Source organism: Microcebus murinus, chromosome X (genome assembly GCF_040939455.1).
Source record: "Microcebus murinus isolate Inina chromosome X, M.murinus_Inina_mat1.0, whole genome shotgun sequence".
NCBI lineage: Eukaryota > Metazoa > Chordata > Mammalia > Primates > Cheirogaleidae > Microcebus > Microcebus murinus.
In genome coordinates this window covers 102,011,395-102,028,761 of record NC_134136.1, presented here as the reverse complement: position 1 = coordinate 102,028,761, position 17,367 = coordinate 102,011,395, and positions in this window count along the sequence as shown.

Sequence of the window (17,367 nt, the reverse complement as noted above, 5' to 3'; positions counted from 1 at the left end):
CTACAGTATTCACATACGCAGAGCTTTGTTTTGAAAAAAATATATTTAACCCTTTATTGTGGTGGAAGTAGCCCCAGTTCCTTAATAAAGCAGCTATTTACAACTAGTCAGAGAAGAAAATTGCTCTCTTGATGGTATTTCTGTTTATTCTTTACCCATCAGCTAGTTTTAAACTGCCATTCAAAAAAATGGACACTGAAGGAGAAAAAAAAAAGAATATTTGCATTTCTTGCTGTATTTTGCCCAGTGGGTTTGTAAGGAAAGATGATGGAGGGCATAAGTATAACAGAAAGTAAAAATTAATTAATTAATTAAAATTTTAAAAAACAATAAGGAAAAGGAAAGGACAGGCATTTCTCTGAGCTGTGTAACCACTATGCGCTCTTATCTAGTCTCCACTATTTAATGTTAGGGGAACCAGCATGACAAGCAAAATGGTGCAAAAGCAAATTGCCCATTAGATGGCATAACCTACTATTAAAGGAACATTTAAGAGGACAACAAAACACAGAAGAGCAATCCTTACTGTCTATACACTGAGTGAAAAATTGAGCAAAATGTTCAGTCTCTGTAGCTGTGGTGTATGAGAAAATACCATGCCAAGAATGTTTGATTTCATCTTTAAGTTTTTTTAAAAGAAATTTTAAAGGGAACTTTAAGTAGATTATTTATGGCATGAAAAGAAGAAACAGTTTGAAATGGCCCTGTATTTACCATAAAATCCAGGCTAGCATTTTTGGAGAGATGTTCTGGACTCATCAAGGCTTTAAATACACAACTGGTCATTTTAATAGCTTGGTGATTTTTTTTTTTTTTTTTTAGACAGTCTTGCTCTATCACCCTGGGTAGAGTGCACTAGTTTCATCCTAGGTCACTGCAACTTCAAACTCCTAGGCTCAAGCGATCCTTCTGCCTCCCAAATAGTGCACCACCACCACTACTCCTGCCTAATTTTTCTATTTTTAGTAGAGACGGGGTCTCTTGCTCAGGCTGGTCTCGAACTCCTGACCTGAAGTGTTCCTCTCGCCTCGGCCTCCCAGAGTGCTAGGATTACAGCCAAATACCATAGTGATTTTCTAAACACATCAAAAGGTAAGGATGATATAGCAAATAAAGTGAAAGCTCATATTCAGACGGCCCTTGATGATAATGCAGGCTCTGATGTTTATTAGTTCCATCACCTTAGACAATTTACTTATTTTCTCTTCTAGCCACAATTTCTTCTTCATCTTGTCTGAAAAATTAGAAACTATATGCAAATTACCCAAGACATGTTTAGTACTCAAGAAATAGTTTTTAAAACTTATTATCAGCAGCAGTATAATCATTCCTAAGAAGGTGAGAGATGAAGCCAGCTATAACCACTTATATCACAAGTTATACTCATAAATTAATAATCTTATATTCCATATCAAATTTACAGCAACATAATAAATTAAAATTTAATGAGCTTAGTTCTGGTTAGCTGATGACCCTATGTGTATGCATTGTGTCCTGCTGAGACACAACTGAAATAAAAACATAAAAGTAGAAAGAAAAATAAACCCTCATATAGCAATGAAGACACTTGGGTGGCGTAGTATCTATCTAGCATGTTAACCAAGGAATGAGAGATGACAGGAGTGAAAAGTGAAATTAAAATTAGAGGAGTAGGAGGGGAGATGGAAAGGGAATTGAAGGTTTGTGAAAGTGACAAGAGTCACTAAGCCTTATTCCCTCTATGCCTCACCCCAATAGGCAGAGCAGTCAACTAGAATGTATTCCTAGATAATAGATGAAATGTCCTTTCCCTAAAGCAATTGAAATAAAAGACAAAGCTTAGGGCTCTAGTACAAATGTTGCTTCAGAGTTAAGCCCTTTCTTTGGGGTGTTGGAGGATCTAAGATGCTGAAAGTTTATCACCTTTAAAGCACAAGTCATGGTGTTTTTAGGAAAGAGACATGTTAATGCCTGGCTCCCTCAACCCCAAGTACAACCCCAAGAATACAAATGGAAAGGTGCCCTTGAAAAGAAAGTTTTTACAATTGGTAGGATCCTCCCCTGTGGCACCTACATTAATTAGGGAAGCAAATTGAGAATACTAACTGATAAGCCTTAAGGTTACCAGTTCAGTTAAAATAATTGAGCCTAGTCCTTGTTTTGAAGGGTTTGCTAAAATGTGGTCAATCCGATGTGCTTGTTTGTCCACGCTACCAGCTGGAGGGAATGACATTAGACTTTTCTATGGAATGACTGAGATTGGGGGTGATGATATCTAGAGGCAGTTGTAGGGGGAGGTTGGGGAGGTGCAAGAACTGGGATCATTCCCTGCTACTTCTGAGAGACCTCTCCATAAAGTAAAAGGGATGGTGGTTAGACTTACCTGGCTGAAAGTGGCAGACCCAGCAGTCAGTTTAATTGAAGGTGTTTGCAATAGTTTGGGAGAGCTGCACCCAGCATGTTTTCCTTGGGAAGGAAAGCTTCAGAGGCAGTTTTGGTAGATGAAAGTCATTAATGTCCCTCCCCACCCTCTACAATTCTGAGTCCGGGGTTGTTACTCTTCCTTCACCTCTACAATACCTTAGTGTCCCATTTCCAGTAACTATAACTTTGATCTTTTTCTTCTCCCAATCATACTCTACACTCACCCAAACTTTTCATCTAGAACGATCAGGTGAAAGAGAGACAAGGACATTTTTATAAAAGTTAATCAGAATTAAATTTGATTCTCCTAGGTCCCATTTCTACCAGGCTGCTACCCACATGGTATACCAATCAGGCCAGCCTGGTGGAAAAAAAATATGCTCATGCCCAGGGATGGTTGGGACAGAATTTCAATTTTTTTAAATGTCTATATAATTTCCCAGCCCTTTAGTCCTGATCATTATCCAGGAGATGGCTAAGAGAAGGTGACCCCTTTCTGAGCCACATTCAACAACCAAATTGTCTCACTGTGATGTAGGGTTTCTCAACTTTACCACTATTGACATTGTGGCCAGATAATTCATTGCTGTGGGGGCTGTCCTGTGCATTGTAGGATATTTAGCAACATTCATGACCTCAACCCACCAGATGCCAGCAGCATAAGCTCATTTGTGACAATGTTTCCAGAACATGTTAAAATATTTCTTGAGGGGGCAAAATCACACCAGTGATTTTGTGAACTGATTGAAAAATGTGTGGCACTCAACTCAACAGTTTCTTTTGCTACGCAGTTGTTGGGTCCACTTCCAGTAGCCTCAGTCACTTTTTCTTCTTCCCCTCTACCTGCAAAGGCCAAGTATATACAAGGGTCAGGTACATAATGCACTTTTACAAAAATCAAATGGACCTTGCTTAGGATTATAAAGATTCTGGTTCTGCCTTTTATTACAAGTGTAACCTTGGCATTTTATTTGACACCTGTGATTCTCAGTTTTCTCGTTTATAAAGTATAGTTAATAACACTGTTATGACTGAATTGTATCACTCCAAAATTCATATGTTGAAATCCTAACCCCTCATTAGCTCAGAATGTGACTTTATTTGGAGATAGAGTCTTGAAAGAGATAATTAATCTCAAATGAGGTTATTAGATGGGGCCTTAATCCAATATGCTTGGTGTCTTTATAAGAAGAGGAGATTAAGGCACAGACACATCCAGAGGGAAGGCCATGTGAAGACACAGGGAGAAGGTGGCCATCTACAAGCCAAGGAGAGAGGCCTCAGAAGAAAGAAGCCCCGCCAACACCTTGATCTTGGACTTCCAGCCTTCAGAACCGCGAGAAAATAAATTTTTGTTTCTGTTGTTTAAGCTACCAGTCTGTGATAATTTCTTATGGCAGCCCCCAAAAACTAATACAAACACCTGATAGGAAGTTTTATGAGAATTAAATAATATATATCTTATGAATACCACAGTCTTACCATGATAAAGAGTTCACAAATGTGATATGACAATAGCCATTCTTTATTGAGTATACATTATACATCAAACACACTGTCCTAGGCAATTTACCGGTATTATTTCTAACTTCACAATATTTTCACTTGGAGTCAGAATGCATCCTGATCTGATGGCTCTCCCAACCTACTCCAGCTCACTCCCCATTGCCTCTCACTGGCATTTTTCCTGACAAAGTCTTTGTATGCTAAATCTACACATGATGACTGCTTCCTGGAGAGCCTGGACTAACACAGTATGTATTATGACAGAGGAACACAGAAGTGTGTATCCAGAATTACAGAACTACTACAGTTGTTGAAACCACAAAGGAGGTTTGGTCTGGGTTCAGTTGCTCATCACACAAAGATCTAATTATTGAGACAATAGTTGAGGATCATCAAGGAAGAAAGGAATTTTTCATATGACAGATGTCTTGCTAGGAGAATGGGAGAAGCTGCCTCAAATCTCTCTCTATGACTAAAGGAGATCGTGGGCTTTTAGAGAAGGGGCCACATGCATTGGGGGCAGGTCACGGTGTAACTCACAAAGGGCTACTTGCATTGGGGGTAGGTTATGGAGGATAGTGACTCTTGACATCAGGAAGTTTGCCCAGGGGCTTCAGAATCGCAGTTCCTTTGTCTTGTAGAAAATCCACCATTTCTGGGAAATAACTCAAAAGGTCAAGTAGTTAGTTAAGGGAGAGAATTATAAAATAACATAAAAGGGTCATTGAATTTTGTTCATAGGGCCAGTTACACTAGCAGTGAGAATGTATTTGGTTATAAGTTTGTCTGACTCCATAGACTGAATTCTTGCCCCAACATATAATGTATGTTAAACTTTATAGTAAAGGTACTTTAAATGTTGAAACCATTATATGTAGCTACCATATATATTTATTAACAATAAAGTAGCAATATGAAATCAATATATAAGATCTACAAACAATTTACACACGTAAATATTAATAGTATCATTCTTTCTGCTTTACTCATCCTGCCAAAGGTCATGTTAAGCTAACACTGCTTGAATTCTCCTCCACAAAAACACAGTACTCTGCAAACCATTGTCATCACGCTCACCACAGGAGTTGCTAAAGAGGTAGCTGATGAAATCTTCATTCTTGCCCCTGAAGCCAAGCATTGTGCTAAATACTGTATATGTAAGGTGGGATACTTCAATAGTAACAATGGAGGCCCATATCACCACTTCTCCTCATTTGTCCCCCATGCTAGGATTTAGTTCCTAATTTGAGAAAAATGTTAACAATAGGGGCCTACTAAGATTAAGTTTCTGAGATTTACTGAGATTAAGTTACAGCCCCACTGAAGAATGGCAGCTTGAAATAGAAATTATATCTAATTTTATTAATATAATACTTGAAATAGGCCAGGCACAGTGGCTCACGCCTATAATCCTAGCACTCTGGAAGGCAGAGGCAGGAGGATCACTTGAGCTCAGGAGTTCAAGACCAGCCTGAGCAAGAGCCAGGCCCCATCTCTACTAAAAATAGAAAAAATTAGCTGGGCGTGGTGGCATGCACCTGTAGTCCCAGCTACTTGGGAGGCTGAGATAGGAGGATGGCTTGAGCCCAGGAGTTTGAGGTTGCTGTGAGCTAGGCTGACACCACGGCACTCTAGCCGGGATGACAAAGCAAGACTGTCTTAAAAAAGAAAAGAAAAGAAAACCTGAAATAAAACATCTTGCACTTCTGCTTGTGGGGACTGAGTGTCCTAGCCACTAGACTTGCATTAACTCGTGTTCCTGTAGGGATCAAGATTCCTGTACAGACCCTACCAGTTCACTGAGAAATCACTGATATCAGGCAGATTGATTAATAGGAGAAAAGGCATACAAATTTATTTAATATGTGCATATAGAAGCCTTCAAAATGAAAACCCAAAGATACAGGGAGAGTTGTTCTTTTTTTTTTTTTTTTTTTTTGAGACAGAGTCTCGCTTTGTTGCCCAGGCTAGAGTGAGTGCCATGGCATCAGCCTAGCTCACAGCAACCTCAAACTCCTGGGCTCAAGCAATCCTTCTGCCTCAGCCTCCTGAGTAGCTGGGACTACAGGAATGCACCACCATGCCCGGCTAATTTTTCTACATATATTAGCTGGCCAATTAATTTCTTTCTATTTATAGTAGAGACGGGGGTCTCACTCTTGCTCAGGCTGGTTTCGAACTCCTGACCTTGAGCAATCCTCCCGCCTCGGCTTCCCAGTTTGCTAGGATTATAGGCGTGAGCCACCGCACTCGGCTGGGAGTTGTCCATTTATGCTTAGATTCAATTAAGTATAGACAGTCATGTAGAAATGTGACTGGATAAAAAGAGTATGATCTAAGGCTAATAGACTGAGTGGGGAAATCCAGCAAGGCCTGTCTGACTAGATTCATCTTGGCCTCTCTGAGCATGTGTTTGTTCCTTCCTTCTGGATGTGGGGCAGGGCCCTTTCTGGAATGTGGGTCTTACAGTCAAACAAAGTAGGTCAGATAATTTCTTTTTGGCCAATTTTTACAAAGAATAATTTTAGATTTTGTGGCTGGTTTTCAAGAAAAGAGTTTCCGGTTTCTATGACCTGCCTTGGGGAAGAGGGATTCTATTAATAGTTTCTATGGCTAACCTCAGGGGAAAAGAGGACCAAGAGACAGAAGGACAGAAGATCAAAGAAAATCTTTTGCTTTCGAGGCTGCTTTTGAGGTCTTCATTTTGGGGTACTGTTTCTGAGCCCTAACATTCCTTTCTAGCTATATTGAGTGTTTGTTTCCCTTTTCCCCTTTACTGCTTTGGAAGTTATTCTTTCTATTATAATCTGGTAGTTAATTACCTTTAAATTGTAACATATATACTTCATTTTACACAGACTAAATTTAATCAGTCAGTCTATCATGTCCTTGGATAATAAAGAAAATTATTTTACATTTATTACCCCTCTACAGTATTGCATATGTTTGCTGTTTTAATATATCTGACATGTTTAGCTGTTTTTATTGTAAGGGTTTTGGTCTCCAAACTGTCAGAATCAGAAACAAACCAAATTTGAGCTACATTATTTCCTGCACTACTGCAATGACTAAATTGAGCAATTATGTGGGTACTATTTAGAGAAAACTGCAGAAAACTACTTCTGTTGGATAGTTACTAAGGCAACTCTCTGGAAAAGAAAGACATATGAATGGGCTAAGGAGCCTGTTAAGCTACTCAATAATATTTGAATGTTTCTGCTGTACACATTTTCAAAGATACCCTACAAAATCCAAAGAGTGCTCTAATCTATTACATTTGACAACGGAAAATATTTTGGTGTATTTCCAAAGATCGTGAAATATGAAAGAATTGTATATTTATTTCATGCCTAAAATAAGATATTCTGTGAAGAACTCTTCATATTTTCTCAGTTTGGGGATTATTCTTTAAATGTAATTAAATTTTGTATAATTTCTATTGTTTCTAAATATTAAATTTTTTAAAATATATAATAGATTACATATTATGGGGGAAATCACACTATGTTAGAGTTTACAATATAGTTTCCTTTGGATAAACACATTTTTGATAATTGGATTATTCATAATGGTTTATATTTTAGACATAGGTGAAAGTGTATTGTATGGTATATGGGTTTAGAATGGCTGAGTTTGTCATTGTTGAAGTACTTTCTACCTACCAGGCTTCACATTATTGATATTCTCTCTGAGTCTCAGGATGCTTATCTATAAAATGATACGGATGCTATAAATAAGAATGTAGATAAAATTTAAAAAAATTTAAATACTACAGGGATGTTGTTTTTGTTGTTGTTGTTTTGAGATGGAGTCTTACTCTGATGCCCAGGCTAGAGTGCCCTGGAGTTAGCCTAACTCACAGTAACCTCAAACTCCTGGACTCAAACAATCCTCCTGCCTCAGCCTCCCAAGTAGCTGGGACTATAGCTGTGCACCACCACACCCAGATAATTTTTCTATTTTTAGTAGAGACAGGGTCTCACTCTTGCTCAGGCTAGTCTCGAACTCCTGAGCTCAAGCAATCCTCCTGCCTTGGCCTCCCGGAGTTGTAGGATTACAGACGTGAGCCACCATGCCCAGTCCCCAAAGGGATGTTGATGAATATTATCTACTTAGATAATGTGACATTGTAACAATTTCTTTTTAATACCTAAAAACTAGTGTGGTTTCATTATAATTTCTGAAATAAAATATTAATATATCAGAGTATACAGAGATTCAACCCCATATTGATACCCTGAAACTAGACTGTAAACGATGATTTACAGTAGCTACTTTATGTTTTTTTTGATAAGTTATTCAACTCAGATGTAGAAGAATTGGCACAATTTTCTTGGTAAACCTTTTTCCTTCCTGTCACTCTTCTAAATTTATAAAATAGTACTTAACACATAAATATAATATTCTTGTGTAAAATACCGACTAATAAGGTTAAAATCTCCTTTTACCGTTACCTGAAATCTAAGGTCTATCATTTCTACATTTTGCTCAGGATCTCATCCTTATCAGCTTGATGTATAATACATGAATTTAATACTCCATGGATTTGCACATATACCCATAGCAAATTCATATTATAGCTATGTGTGTGTATGTACATAAAATGTATACTTTGCTATATAACATTAGTAGATATTTACTCTATGTCTTATTTATTCTCTCTCACCTTCCTTGAAAAGAATTCTAGATTTCTAATAGGAAATTTAACTCTCACTTCTTAGCAAAGCAGTTTGGCTCTGTGGCAGGCTGAAAAATATATTCCCCCAAAAGATATCCACGTCCTAATCCCTAGAACTGTGAATGTTACCTAAAATGGCAAAGTCTTTGCAGATGTGATTAAATAAAGGATCTTGAGATGGGAAGATTGTTCTGGATTATACAGATGGGCCCTAAATGAAACCACATGTATCCTTATAAGAGGAAGGCAGAGGGAGATTTGATACACACACAAAGGAAAAGACAATGTGTGATGACAGAGCAGAGAGAGATTTGAAATTCTAGCCTTAAAGGCTCGAGTGTTGTGGCCATCAGGCAAGGAATGTCAGCAGTCACAATAAGTTGGAAGAGGCAAGAAACAGATTCTCCCCTAGAGACTCCAGAGGGAGTGTGGCCTTGATGGATAACATCTTGGTTTCCACCCGGTGATACTGACTTTTGGGCTTTTGGCCTGTAGAACTAGAGAGAATAACTTTTTTTTGTTTTGTTTTGAGCCACAAGATTTGTGGTAATTTGTTACAGCATCCACAGTAAACTAATACATGCTGTCACAATTGAAAATATAAGTTAAATAACAACAAGATGTGATTCTGCACTTATCTCATGGGTAAATATTTAAAACCTTGATGAAATATGCTGATGGAAGCCTGGGGCAGTGGCTCATGTCTGTAATCCTAACACTCTGGGAGGCCAAGGTGGAAGGATTGCTTGAGCTCAGGAGTTTGAGACCAGCCTGAGCAAGAGCGAGACCCTGTCTCTACTAAAATTAGAAAGAAATTAGCCAAACAACTAAAAATAGAAATAATTAGCTGGGCATGGTAGCCGATGCCCGTAGTCCCAGCTACTCGGGAAGCTGAGGCAGAAGGATTGCTTGAACCCAGGAGTTTGAGGTTGCTGTGAGCTAGGCTGACACCACGACAGTCTAGCCCCGGCAACACAGTGAGACTGTGTCTAAAAAAAAAAAAAAAGAAAAAAAGAAATATGCTGATGGAAGGAAAGTGGTGTACTTTTATTCTATTCCACTGTAATTTCTGAGTATGCCTAAGAATAAACACTTAACCTTTAATTCATATATTATCTTCTTGGAAGTTTTCCTACTAACATATTAAAAAATCATGAAGAGACAAATGTACCTTGATATTTATTGCAGCATTGTTTACAGTAGCAAAGTCTGGAAGCTACCCAAGTGTTCATCATCTAGTGACTAGAATTATACATTACAACATAGTATAGTATACAAATATGTAAGATCTTTTTAAAGTGAGGTGTTTATTTTTTTGTTTAAGTTTCAGCTGAAATCCCAAAATTGGAAAAACAAAACAAAACAATATTTGCTAAAGGGAGGGACTGGTCAATTTATGCATTTCATATAAAGAAGGTATATGAAGAAAGGTTGTGTGACTCTTGGCCTACACCTGAAACTATAAATGGGATTTAAACTGAAGTTAGACAAAAAGAGAATTTGTGGGAGATGTTTGCAGGAGTACACTGGTATTTCCTTTCATGATTACACTTATCACTTGGAGATAGGGATGTGCTTTCCATTGCTAGTGTAGAGGCCAAGGGGGACTCTTGACCTCTGAAGGTTCAATGAAAAATCACTAACAAGGTGTAGGTTAATTGGAGAAAAGGCACACAAATGTATTTAACGTGTATATATTAGGTAGACAGCAAGAGATTCTGGGCCACCTAAGGATGAAAGTGGGTGTCTTGCCTTGGTACAATTGCCCCACCTGGGAAGAAGGACAAAGGTGGGCCCCAGGGCCCCATCTTGGTCCTGCCCCAACCTAATCCTGCTCTGAGCTACTGCCATAACTGAAGGAGAAGGGAATACCCTATGAATCTGCCAATCAGAACTTAGCACGCCAACTGCAAAAGAATGCAGAGGACTCTCTAGCCCACAGGCCAAGGAGCATAGGTACCATAGAGTCCAGAAATTGACCTAGAACAACCCCCACATGTAGTAATGCAACTCCCAACTGTCCAACCAAAGTGGTTCCAATGTGACGTCTGAGCCACTAGGGAGGTCCGAATCTAGCACTATAAAACAAGTCAAAGACCATAACCAAACTCTTTTCCTGCTGTGACAATGGATCTGGTTGCCATCTGTGGCATATGTATCACGCTCTGTAAGCCTACTTCTTGTTCTCGCTTTGTAATCCTATATTTCTTTCCTCAATAAACCTCATTTTCGTGCTTGCCTTATTTTGGTGCGTCCCATGAGCACGTTAAGAATCAGCATTTCAGACTGAAACCTGACATATACACTAGAGCCTTCAAGATGAAGACTCAAAGATACAGAGGAAATTGTCCAGCTTTATGCATAAGTTTAATAAAGTACAGACAAAGGCCGGTTGTGGTGGCTGACTCTCGTAATCCTAGCTCTCTGGGAGGCTGAGGTGTGGGGATTGGTTGAGATCAAGAGTTTGAGAGCAGTCTGAGCAAGAGCAAGACCTTGTCTTTACAAAAAAAAATAGAAAAATTAGCTGGGCATGGTGGCATGCCCCTGTAGTCCCAGCTACTTGGGAGGCTGAGGCGGGAGGATCACTTGAGCCCTGGAGTTTGAGGTTGCTATGAGCTAGGCTCATGCCACAGCACTCTACTCAGGGCAACAGAGCAAGACTCTGTCTCAAAAAAAAAAAAAAAAATAGTACCAATTGGATGCCTATAATAAAAAAATAAAACTTAAAAAATATAGACAACTGTAGAAATAAAGCACACGATCTAATGCTAATAGACTCAATGGGAAAACTAGGAAGGCCTGTTTGATTCTTCTTGGCTTCTGTAAGCCTGTATTACTTCTTTCTGGATGTGGAGTAGAGCCCTGTGGAATGTGAGTCTTATAACCTACAGTCAAACAAGGTAGAGACGTTTTTTATGACCAGTTTCCTTAGGGAAGAGGGATTCTATTTTCTATGGACAGCCTTGGTAGAAAATGGGACTGAAAGACAGGAGGGCAGGAGAAGACTAATTCTGAGGCCTTCATTTTGGGATATTTTTTTCTAAGCCCCAATACTAGTATAGTGAGAGGTGCTTTATTAAAGGAAACCAGCTGGAGATTTTGAGGATGTTCCTTGAAGTTTAGGGTTCACAGTGTCCTGATGTTTGACCCTGTGGGGGGGGAGGTCAAGGGAAAACTTCCCCGTCACCCTCTACAGGTTTACTGAATACTCAACTGACAAAAGGCAGATTAACAAGAGAAATGGCATACAAATTTAGTAATATGTAATAAACAGGGCAATTATCCCAACCCCCAATAGGGTACAGAAGCTCATGTAGCTTTTTTTTTCAGAGGGGATGGGGAGATGGGTAATATAGGTAATTCTGTTGAGAGACAATATATGATTACTCAGACAATCAAGAAGGAATGGATTAGGGAACAGAGATTAACTTGTAAATGAGTCTCTTTGGAAATTGAATGAACTTGAGAGATATTATCTTGTGAAAGCGTCCATTCAGGTGTAGTTACATTCTTCTTTTCTGCAACAGATAGTAAGATAACAGGGACTGGAAAGAAAAGCAATTATTCTTCTTGGTGGATCCATCCAGTCTTTATGTAGACAGGGGAGAAAGTCTCTTCCAGTGTAAGTTGATCTTTAAGGGCCTTTAATTCAAAATACTCATTATACCAGGGAGCAATATTTTGGGGTGAAATATTTTGATTTCCTTCAACTCTTACCTGAGATTCCTACAGAGGCTGTGGGATTATCCAGAGAGAAACAGGGGCATTTTAGAAACAAATTACACTTCCACCTACATAATGGGCAAGGCTGTGTTTTCCAAAAATGGGTATGTTGATGTGGGATCAAAGAGATAGGGAAAAAAATAACTTCAAGCCATCTTAACAGAAACTTGGCCCAAAATAGCTCCCTGAAAGAGAGATGGGGCTCCAGTCTAAAGAGTCTGTTGGGTAACATACAAGACACCAAGGAACATAAGAGCCATTACACACCACACATTATGTGGATGAATTTCTCAGAAATCCTTAAAAACACCCTGTGAGAAAACAAGCTATCTTTGAACAACTGCCAAACACAGAGACTGCTAGCCGAATAAGCCTGTACTCTAAACCTCTCCTGGAACTCTTAGGAACTATTTTTATTTAAGCCTGTAATCCTAGCACTGTGGGAGGCCAAGGCAGGAGGATCACTTGAGGCTAAGAGTTTGAGAGCAACATAGTAAGACCGCAGCTCTACAAAAAATAAATTTGATTCCCATTGTTGAAGGTAGGGCTTAACAGGAGGTGTTTGGGTCATGGTGACAGATACCCTCATGAAAAGATTAATGCCCTTCCTGGGGACAGGATGAGTGAGTGTTCACTCTATTAATTCTTAAAAGAGCTGGTTTTTAAGAAGAGCCTGGCAACTCCCGCCTCTCTTTCTCTGTCACTTCCTCTCTTGCCATGTAATCTCTGCACACATCTGCTCTCTTTTGCCTTCTGCCACGAGTGAAAGCAGCTTGAAACCCTCACCAGAAGCAGATGCTGGCACGATGCTTCTTGTCCAGGCTGTAGAACTGTGAGCCAAATAAACCTCTTTTCTTTATAAATTACCCAGCCTTGGGTATTCTTATATAGCAACACAAAACAGACTGAGACAGATATAATTTCTAATATCCTGTAAAAATTGTAATTTATAATTAAATCATACATCATTTTTTTTCTATTTTATTTATTTATTTTGGGGGGTAGAATCTCACTCTGTCACCCATGCTAGAGTGCCATAGCATCAGCCTAGCTTACAGCCACCTCAAACTCCTGGGCTCAAGCAATCCTCCTGCCTCAGTCTCCCAAGTAGCTGGAACTACAGATACATGCCACCATGCCCGGCTAATTTTTTCTATTTTTAATTGCCCAGCTATTTTTTCTTTTCCTATTTTTAGTAGAGACAACGTCTCACTCTTGCTCAGATTGGTCTTGAACTCCTGAGCTTGGACGATCCTCCCACCTTGGTCTCTCAGAGTACTAGGATTACAGGCATGAGCCACCACACCTGGCCCATTTTTTTCAATATTAATCAATGGAACTTAAATATCATAATGAATTTTTACTTATCATCATCCATTGAAAAATACACAAATAAGATCTTTATATTAAGAGAGTCTATATTTTTTCTTTTCACTTCTTGAACTTTTGTCCTAATCTATTTTCTATTTGAACATATTTTGTTGATTGTTATTAATGGAAAATTACCAAAATCTTAGAAATAAGACAAGTGGATGACTGCATGTTTTCCTTTTTCATACTGGAGCATTGTCTAAAAGGTTTACCTTCGAATATTTCTTCCTTTAGGGAATTATACTTTGTTTGGTTTACTATTTATTATTTAATAGGGTCTCAGCTCTGTGAAGTTGCATGTTAACTTATAGATGGTATTCATAGAGATATCATATTTCTACCATTTCTTTCAGGTAGAAAAAATAACCCTAAAAGTTTGCTTTTCCAATAAGATAATAAGCAGCTTTGCTTCAAACTTAACAAATGTATTTCAGTATGACTTCCTTAAACTGACAACATAGCCACCATTTGAATTCTCCTTTGAACCAGCTTTCCCACCTGCTGTTCCCCTCATTATTTCCCTCATTATTGAGTTATATAAATATTTGACATGTGTTTGCTTTATGACTTTAACTTTTGAAAGTTATTATTGTGTAACGCTCTATCCTATGTATGAAAATAAAAATATTGTAAGTATGTAGATTGAAATTTTAACATGTGTTTTATGCCTGTAGGCACAAGGTTTTAAGGGGTAAAATTTATCCTGTGAATTTATTTTTATTACAATGATGGCTAATATGCAATTGATCAAAACAATATTGTACATTATAAATTTTTATAATTATTAAAAAGTAAAGTTTTATAGAAATTTCACTTTCTAATGAAGTAAAATGTGATAGAAATTACCCATGTTATTTAATATCTGACAGCTAACATATTTTTTGTTAGTGGGTAATAGAAAATATTAAACATTTTACAAGTTGAAATGAGAATTGATTGTAAAGGGAATAAATATTTCATAATATAATTGGATAAAATAGGTTTTAACTTCATTAGCAAAAGCCTATATTAAATCTGAAAGAAATCACATAAAACTTTTATTGTTGAATTATATTCGGTATGTCTTGAAAGTTTTCCATATGAAGCCTTTCAGTTTCATATGATAGTACAGGTATTAGGAATAATAACCAATACTGCTGTTAGAAGGAGATTTCTTTCTGGCTAATGACCTGTTCTTAAGGATGAGTATTGAGGAAAGCTAAAAAGAGTTGCTCATGTTTATATACATGGAAAAATGTTATTTTAGGCATTTACTATTTCTTACTAAATCTTGTTTTACTTTTCTCTTATAGGACTCTCCTTCAAATGATACATCTTTATTAACAATAGTCTGATGGAGGAGAGAAAGTCATTAAATAAATATTATCATTACTCCTACTAATCTACTTTTCCAAGTATCTGAAATCAGAATACCTCATCATAGGTCAAAACATAGAATTTCTAACAGATGACTAAAATATCTACAAAACAAGAAAATACAGGAAACTTTACATGTTTATGGTTCCTCCATTCAAGTTTAAACCTTTGTTGGTGCCCTGGAGTTTTTCATACCCTGAGACAATATTCCATAGTAGGACTAAATATGGGTAAGAATTATAAAGAAAACCATATGTAACTCTTAGGGAAAGAGAAAGGAATTCTACTGTGAACTCCTATCTTTCTTAGTTAAAACAGTTTCAGAAAAGTGTACATATAGAAGATGACTACTGGCAATTTACACCCTTTAAAATTTTCAATCCATACTTCTCTACTCCCCTCCCCCAAATTTGGCTAACTTCCAAGAATGTGTAATCTCCAGAGTTTAGAAGGCTATTTGTCCAAGGTGTTCAGTGTGAGCTTCAGAGTAGAGAAATACAGAAATTTGCTTTGGGACAGTGTTTCTTAAATTTTTATGATGATAAGAATTTTCAAATCCACTGCCCTCCCATGGAGATTCTGATTCAGTAGGTCCAGAGTGGAACCTAACCATTTGTAGTTCTAATAAGTGTTCAGGTGATATTGGCAACATCTAAAACTAGATATACTTAGAGAAAATGCTTCAGGGATGATTTTCAAATCTGGCTTCTTAACTATTGATTTAGGGATGGTAAAAAAATAAAGATACCGGGCCTACTTTAACAAAATAAGACCTTTTAGGGAGCAGAGCATATACATCACTTTTTAAAGTTCCTCAGAGATGAGGGGCCCAGCCTGATTCCACTGCTTCTCCTGCTCAATGATTGGGGTCTCACTATAAGGATTAATTTACCATTGTTCATCGGGGCAGTTGAGCCCTTGTCAAATTCATGCCAAACTGACAGACAGATCAATGGAACAAACTAGAAATCCTAGAAGTAAATAATAGTAGATGAAATCTTTTAGTACATAATATTGATAATGATATTTCAATAGAGTGGGTATAAATTACACTATTCAGTTTAATGGTAGGGCAAAATTTTTTTTTTTTTTTTTTTGAGACAGAGTCTCACTCTGTTGCCTGGGCTAGAGTGCCGTGATGTCAGCCTAGCTCACAGCAACCTCAAACTCCTGGGCTCAAGCAATCCTTCTGCCTCAGCCTCCCGAGTAGCTGAGACTACAGGCATACACCACCATGCCTGCCTAATTTTTTCCATATATTTTTAGTTGGCCAATTAATTTCTTTCTATTTTTAGTAGAGAGGGGGTCTCGCTCTTGCTCAGGCTGATTTCGAACTCCTCACCTTTAGCGATCCTTCCACCTCAGCCTGCCAGAGTGCTAGGATTACAGGCGTGAGCCACCGCGCCCCAGCCTGGCAAATTTTTTTTGTAAGAAAAACTAAATGTAACACTTATGTAATACACCAAAACTGATGAGTGATCAAGATTTGACGGTAAAATGAAGAAAAAAATTAATTTCCTTAGGTGTTTTAGTGCAAAGTCTGAAATGATGGAAGATAGCAAACTACTTTACATGGGCCAAATCTAGCCTACCGCCTGGTTTTATAAATAAAGTTTTATTGAAACAAAACCACACCAATTTGTTTATGTATTATCTGTGGTTTCTGTCCTGATATCATAGCAGAGTAAAATAGCTGTGACAGAGACCATATGGCCTGCAAAGCTTGAAATATTTACAATCTAGCTTTTTATAGAAAATGTTTGCTTACCACTGCCTGGGATTTAGAGCAATCATCAGTCTTTTATGAATTATTAATACTTTAGAAAGAGTTGGGGGTAGTTGAGGACTTATTTCCCAACTCAGGAAATGTAGCTGATAGCTTCAGCTTCTCCTTCAATATTATACTTCTTTAAAAAGTAGGTCATCTTCCAGGAGAGGGATCCAGTAAGACCTCATCTTAACTTAAATAATTACATCTGCAACAATTCTGTTCCCAATAAGGTTACATTTTGAGGTGTCAGGATTAGGACTTCAACATATTTTTTGGAAGACAAAATTCAACCCATAAAACGTACTATAACATGGATGAATCTCAGAACAATTATTCTAAGTGAAAGAAGCCTGAAAAGAAAGGATATATATTGTATATAAAATTCCAGGAAATTAAAATGAAATATAAAGCAATTTAGTGGTTGCATAGAGATAGGGGGGTGAGGAGTAGATTTCAGAATTCAAAGAAGGGATTATAATGCGCTATGAAGAAACTTTTGGGGATGCTCATATGTTCATTATCTCGATGGTTTTGTGGTTTCATTTAAAATAAATTTTAA